The sequence below is a fragment of the Aethalodelphis obliquidens genome, unplaced genomic scaffold (genome assembly GCF_003676395.1).
Source record: "Aethalodelphis obliquidens isolate GAN/ISIS:26980383/991018 unplaced genomic scaffold, ASM367639v1 scaffold41, whole genome shotgun sequence".
Taxonomy (NCBI): Eukaryota; Metazoa; Chordata; class Mammalia; order Artiodactyla; family Delphinidae; genus Aethalodelphis; species Aethalodelphis obliquidens.
The window spans coordinates 5,817,021-5,824,141 of NW_020837985.1; positions in this window are offsets into that span (position 1 = coordinate 5,817,021).

Genomic DNA, 7,121 nt, shown 5'->3' on the forward strand with positions numbered 1-7,121 from the left:
GGTCATACATATTATTTTTAACAGTGTAAAAATTTCAAATATCTAATGATGGGGGCAAGTTGAATAAACTATGACATGCTGGTATAAAAAATTTTGAACAATAATTAAAAGGAGAAACACAGCAAAAGACAAAAGGTCTGGAACAAAGCAGAAATAGAGTTAAATTCTTAAAACCAGATCCCTTCATACCTCTTCCAAACTTCTGTTCACTATTCCTCCGCTTAGTCTGACTTCTTTGAACGGTTCACTGCTCACAAGCCTACAATTCTCAGCCTACTTCTTATCTGAGAGCTTCTGTAGCTCTTTGTATCACAGTACATACCAGAGAAACCAGAGCACAGCTGGGGTTTAAGGAATGGTTGTTGAATGAATGATCAATGGAGAAATATGGGTAGACAACAAGACTTCGGGCCCTGGTCTTGATGCTGGCATCATTATTCTCCTATCTTAGCAGACTTTCTTAAACTGTTCTCCCTGAACCCCCAGGAATCCACACACACACAAATTGTGGCAATTATAATAGAAAAAATATATTTAAACTTATTAGTAATGCACAGGCTCAGCAAAATGTCAAGTTTTTCTAATTTTGCTGGAATGAAATCAATTTAGTGTAGCAACACAGCCTCATGCTAATTAGAAGCCTTAACTGGCATCTTCAATTAAGAAAACTGTGAACCATCAAAATCACTTAAAAATAGTATTTTAAAAAATGGGTACATGATCTTTTAAAAACTTAAAGCCTGTTGGGATAAAAATAATTAGTATAAAAAACTGAAAACTGTTTTTAAAAATTGGGTTTCAGTTTTAAAATCCGTAAAATGGAGATTGATTGATCTCCTAGGTAAATCTCAGATATTTATATCCTAGGTACAGATTAAAATTACCTCAGTTCCTATCTTTGTCCATTGTTATACCATCAGAAGGCCAAGGTCCTGTCTCTTTGTCTATTCCCAATTCCTATATCAGAGGTTGGGCTATGTTAGTTGCTAAACAAATACTTGTTGACTAGATAACTGAACAAGCTTTGAACACTTTCTGAAAAGGAAGAAAAGGAATTATATCCCAGGATATAAGTGAACCATTTAGGGAATAATGATGAGTTAGACCATATTGACTTTTACAAATGGGAACTGTGAGGCCACTTGGAAACAGACAATTGGCAAGTTGAATAACTGCATTGCTGGTGGGAAGGGAATTAGGTAGGAACTCAATGAACCAAGCATCTCTTTGGGAATGGTCACAGACAGTGGGAACAAATAGGTAGCAATTTTTAGAAAGAAGAAAAAGAAACACAGACAGTTATTGCCTACCGAATTTATCCATCCTTGCTGCCCACAAGTCTCTTTCTTTAGTTCATGAATGAAGAACTAAAAAGAACATGACCCATGAAGACTGAAGCAAGGGCTCAAAAGATAGAGTTTGTAATGTAAGGATGAGGATGATGATGAGGACGACAATGATGCTTATCAACATTTTATGATCATTTGCTATGTACAAGACACCTTGCGTAACGGAGTAGGGCCTAACGGAAGGAGAGAAGATGATAGATTAAGGAGATTAAATAAAATTATTAAGTAAAGGACCTTAATCTAAGAGGAATCAATCAACTTTAAGTCTTCTTTTCACCCATTAGGGTCAAACAGACCTATATTTGAATACAAGTGTACCAATTACTAACCATGTGAAGCTTGGTGAGGTGCTTAACCTCTCTGAGCCTCAAATTGATTACCTGTAAAAAGGGGAAAGGAACACTTAGTTTACAACACTATTGTGAGGATTTAATGAAATATTATATATGGAAGTAAATTGTTAACTGCTACGCAAATATGAGATTTCAAAGATTAGCTATTCCTATTACTCAACAGTTAGATAAGATGTACACAAACATGAATAGTAAGCAGTGGGTGATTGTGTAGGAGTGGGAAGGAGAGCCATGTGGTAAAAGCTGAGTGTTGAGAGGCAAGAGAACTAATGGGAACCATATCACATCGGGTCTGCAGACCCATTGTCTACAAAACACTTGACTTTTATTTGAGTGGAATGGAGAGCCGGTGCAATATTTTGAGCAGGGCATGAAAGGCATAAAATAATGTGTATCTTAAGAGGATCACTTTGGCTGCTGTGCTTAGAATAGACCGTAGGAGGTTAAGGCAGGAGGGGAAAAGTCAGGAGGTTATTACAGTAATGCAGGTGAAAGATAATGGTGGCTTGGACCAGAGTGGTAGTGGTGGGCTGGTGAGAAATGGCTGAATTTTAATATTTTCTGACGATAGAGCCAAGAGTATTTCCTGACAAATGTGGGGTATGAGAGACAGCACAGATAATTCCTATTCCTGGATTTTATTTTATTTATTTAAAACAATTTTTATTGGAGTATACTTGATTTACAATGTTGTCTTAGTTTCAGGTGTACAGCAAAGTGACTCAGTTATACATATACATATATCCACTCTTTTTAAGATTCTTTTCCTGTATAGGTCATTATGGAGTATTGAGAAGGGTTCCCTGTGCTATACAGTAGGTCCTTATCAGTTATCTAATCTTTATATAGTAGTGTCTATGTGTCAATCCCAATCTCCCAATTTATCCCTCCCCCGCACTGTCCCTCCTGGTAACCACAAGTTTGTTTTCTACATCTGTGACTCTATTTCTGTTTTGCGAATAAGTTCATCTGCACCATTTTTTTTCCTTTTTTTAAAGATTTCACATATAAGCAATATCATATGATTTTTGTCTTTCTCTGTCTGACTTACTTCACTCAGTATGACAATCTCTAGGTCCATCCATGTTGCTGCGAATGGTATTATTTCATTCTTTTTTATGGCTGAGTAATATTCCATTGTATATACGTACCACATCCTCTTTATCCATTCCTCTGTCAGTGGACATTTAGGTTGCTTCCATGTCCTATCTATTGTAAATAGTGCTGCAATGAACATTGGGGTGCATGTGGTTTTTGAATTATGGTTTTCTCCAGATATACGCCCAGGAGTGGGGTTGCTAGTTCATATGGTAGCTCTATTTTTAGTTTTTTTAAGGAACCTCCATACTGTTCTCCGTAGTGGCTGTATCAATTTACATTCCGACTGACAGTGTAGGAGGGTTTTCTCCGTACCTTCTCCAGCATTTATTGTTTGTAGATTTTTTGATGATGGCCATTCTGACCGGTGTGAGCTGATACCTCATTGTATTTTTGATTTGCATTTCTCTAATAATTAGTGATGTTGAGCATCTTTTCATGTGCTTTTTGGCCATCTGTATTTTATTCCTAGATTTTCACCTAAGCAACTGGAAAGCTGATTGCCATCTTCTGAGATGGAGAAGCAGCCAATGGCCTAAGCTTGGATAGGAACGATCAGGAGTTTGGTTTAGGACATGTTGAGTTTGAGAGGTTGGTTTGGTATCCAAGTGGACATATCAAGTTGAGAGCTGAATTTTAATCTGGAGTTTGGGAGCTAGGTCTGGGCTAGAGACATAAATTTGGGCATTGCTGGCATGTAGATAGACGGTATTTAAAGAGATGCAGTGCAGCAGACAACTGCTCTTTTCCCAAGATTGATTTCACCTTGTTTTAGCCTACGTCTAAGAAGTGGGGTTTTCCCTAATTTCTCTTCCCTCCATTCTTCCTTCTACCTCTGCTCTACCCCAATAACTCCATGATACCTCATAGGATAGAACCATCCATTCACATCTTAGGTCCCTTGTACTTTGCTGGTTTATTTTTCTGTCTCTACTCAGCTTTCCCAGTGCAGTGACTGCCACACGTTGTTGGGATTTTGGTCCAAGCCACAGAAGAAGACAGTGAAGCTAAGTGATGCAGGAAGTAAACTCATGACCTTAGATTCGGGAAACTGGTGCACCAACCACTGAGAAACCAGAGATGGAGGATTTTTGCACAAGCATGAGCAGAGTATAAATCAACATCTCTGCCTTCAACAAAATCCGCATCGTAAGTGCAAGTTTATTTACTCTGTATATTCTGTGGGACAAATGCTTGGTATTTATTCAGAGAGGATACTGGAGAACCAGGAGAATTGTCTTTTGCTTTCAAGTAGTGTATACTTTAGAGGCGGAGGTCAATGCTTATTCATGAGAAACCATATCACGTACTCAGGAGAAAAGAAAGGGATGGATGGAGGGGTTGCTGAGAAATGAATTACTCTTATTTGACCATCACGTTCTAGAATAAATGTCAGGCCATCTGGAAAGTCTTCATTAATTCCTCATAAGAATGGTCAATAGATCCATGATCCTCCAGAGAATACTCCTATTATTTTATAAGATTTATTTTATTATTGCAAAAATAATGTACCTTCTTTGTAAAAAAATCATAAAATAAAAATAAACAAGAACAAAAACACAGAAAATTTCATGACCAGAGACGACTGTGAGATCACCTTTTGGGTATTTTTTTCTATGTATTTACTTATTTTACAAAAATGAGATCACACTGTGCTTCCTTGTCGCCTTTTCTCTCACTTGACAATAGAGCTGAAGAATTTTCCATGTCGTAAGCATTTGCCTACAACATCATTTGCATATCTGCCTATTATCGGTGTCATGACTATATTATGAAGGTGATGGTGGGCTTGGGGCTTGTTTCACTTTATTTTTCCTCAGCATCTAGGACAATGATGGGTAACAGGATGTTCTTACAATCACAGAATATTAGAGAGCTTAAAGCTCCCTCAGGCATCATCTAGTTAATTTCCTATTTTGCAGATGGAAAAGTTGGGACTCAATGTGTTAAATGGATTGGCAGTTCAGGTGGTCAGAAAGCTGCAGAACCAGAATCAAACCCAAGTGCCTGGACTCCAAGCATCACATCCTTTCACTACAAAGTTCAGACTCAGAGTAAACCCAACATCTGTGAAACAGACATGCAGTAAAAAGAAAAGGGTATACTTGGGCAGGAGAAGTTTGGGGAGGAAAGGTCTCTTGTGGTCCTTTTGGAACTTTCAGTTTTACTTCAAACCCTGAGATGTCAGAGGTTCATAGAAGGGTGAAGTTGCAGCATGAGGTACAGGGAAGAGGCAGCTTGAGGAAAGAAATTTAGGAGCTCAGGTTTGCAAAACCCACGATTGTGCAGTCACTCAGCTCCAGCCAACACCCTGAAGGATGCAACAAAGCACTAGGAAAGTGAATGGCCACCCAGAGTCTCAATTCTGGTTGCACACTATATCTGAAGGGCTCCCATCCCTCAGCACTGTCCTCTAGGAAGCCTAATAACATTTCAACTTTGCTCTTGGTTAGGAATGGTTTTTCAGTTTTGACTTTGACAACCCAGAATGTTCCTGACTTCCCAGAATCACTCTCTAAGCCTCCTTGCTGTGGAGGGAGGAGAGTGGTGCTCAGAAAGCTTCAGAACATATTCAGCTGTGAGTGAAGAGCAAGGAATGCTGGGAGTTCCAGCCTGCTGTTGACATGACACCATCCTGCCAAATCCTCTTCATATTTCCACTGGTGTGATTGACCTGAAATGCACATGGGCTGCGCCACTTCTTCCCTAAAACCTTCCATGGCCTCAGGGTAAACTTCACACCCCTTTGTGTAGCATTCAGGACCCTCTACCACCTGACATTTGCCCACCTCTGCCTCATCTCTGCCATTTTGTCTTCAGCAACACCAAACTTCCTATGGGTTCCTGTACAGAACCATCCTATTTTTTTCATCCAGTTCCTGCTTTCTGGAGTGTGCTTCCTCTTCTTTTATCCAGGGTTAATCTCACTTAGCTAGATTTTGTACCCTCTCTGTCTACTTAAGTAACTCTAAAATTCCGTAATCTGTGATAATGTCTGAAATATTCTCGGGAATTTTCAGTCAAATGATTGAACTTCATCCTAAGTCTTATACTCCCATCTGGGATCAGTGCTCTTTCACTCAGTGGCACATTCCAGATGAGATCAGGTGCGTTCAGGGTGGTCATAGAGTAGTGGCACATTCCAAATCACTGGACACCTGTGGGGAGCAACAACTTACCAGACTTAGAATCTAAACAGAACCCTATTGCTTATTTTTCCCAGCTGCAAATTATCTGGATGGCATAGACGGTTTTCTCTAGTCCTGCGCTTAGAGTATTTACTTAAATACTGGCAGTGATAAAATTGTGGGAAAGAAATTGCACATTCATCAAAAGTAGGCAGCCTGATAGAAGTGCATAAACATGGTAGTCATCTCAAAGTTAAATTACCATATGTACATGGTTGGCTTGTCATTTATGTACTTATGTATTTGTATACCCATCATCCTTAATCACTTACAAGAATGAATGTGTGCATTTAAGAACAAATGTTTGTGACATAAGCTAATGGCTAATTGAAAATTTCTTAGAGGAGAAAGCTAGAAGACAATACCAAAAAGGACAAAAGCTTTGTAGAAAGAACAACAATACTTGCTAATACCATACAGTTTGATTTTAGCTCAACCTAAAGGAAATTCCTGCTGAAATGCCTGAAAATTATTATTTTTAAAGCATGCAATACCTAGCAAAGAGAGACAGCTCATCTTGTCAGAAGGAACACTGAATTTAGCATCAGGAAACTTGAGGCCAACTCCTTGCATAGCCTTTTCTGGGTGTGTGATCATAAGAAATTCATGTAACTTCTTCAAGTCTATTTCCTCAAATTTAATCTGGAAATAATGCTGCAGCCTTGCTATTAGATTTGAAAAACACAAAATACATGAACTTACGTTGAGGTGCTAATTAAATCTCATTTGCATTAATATGTTATTTTTCTATTCCCATCTGTAACATAAAAATCAGGGTCATAGAATCCAAAAATACTACTGCTACTAACACTGTTACAACTGATGCTACTATTATAGCAACAATAACAACAACTACTATTACTAGCTGATATTTATTGAGAGTTCATTATACATCTACATTGTTTTGGCATTTTACATGAATTAATTATTTATGTCTCTTAAAACACCTAGGAAGTGGCTACTATTATTTTCTCCATTTTATGAGCAAGCAACTGGAGACCCAGAGAAGTTAAGGAACTTGCCTAAGATCACACAGTTAGTAACTGCAAGACTGGGATTTGAACCCAGGCTTAAACTCCAGAGTTCTAGCATTAAGAATTATACTTTCTTCCCTACCTAAAAATAATAGTAAA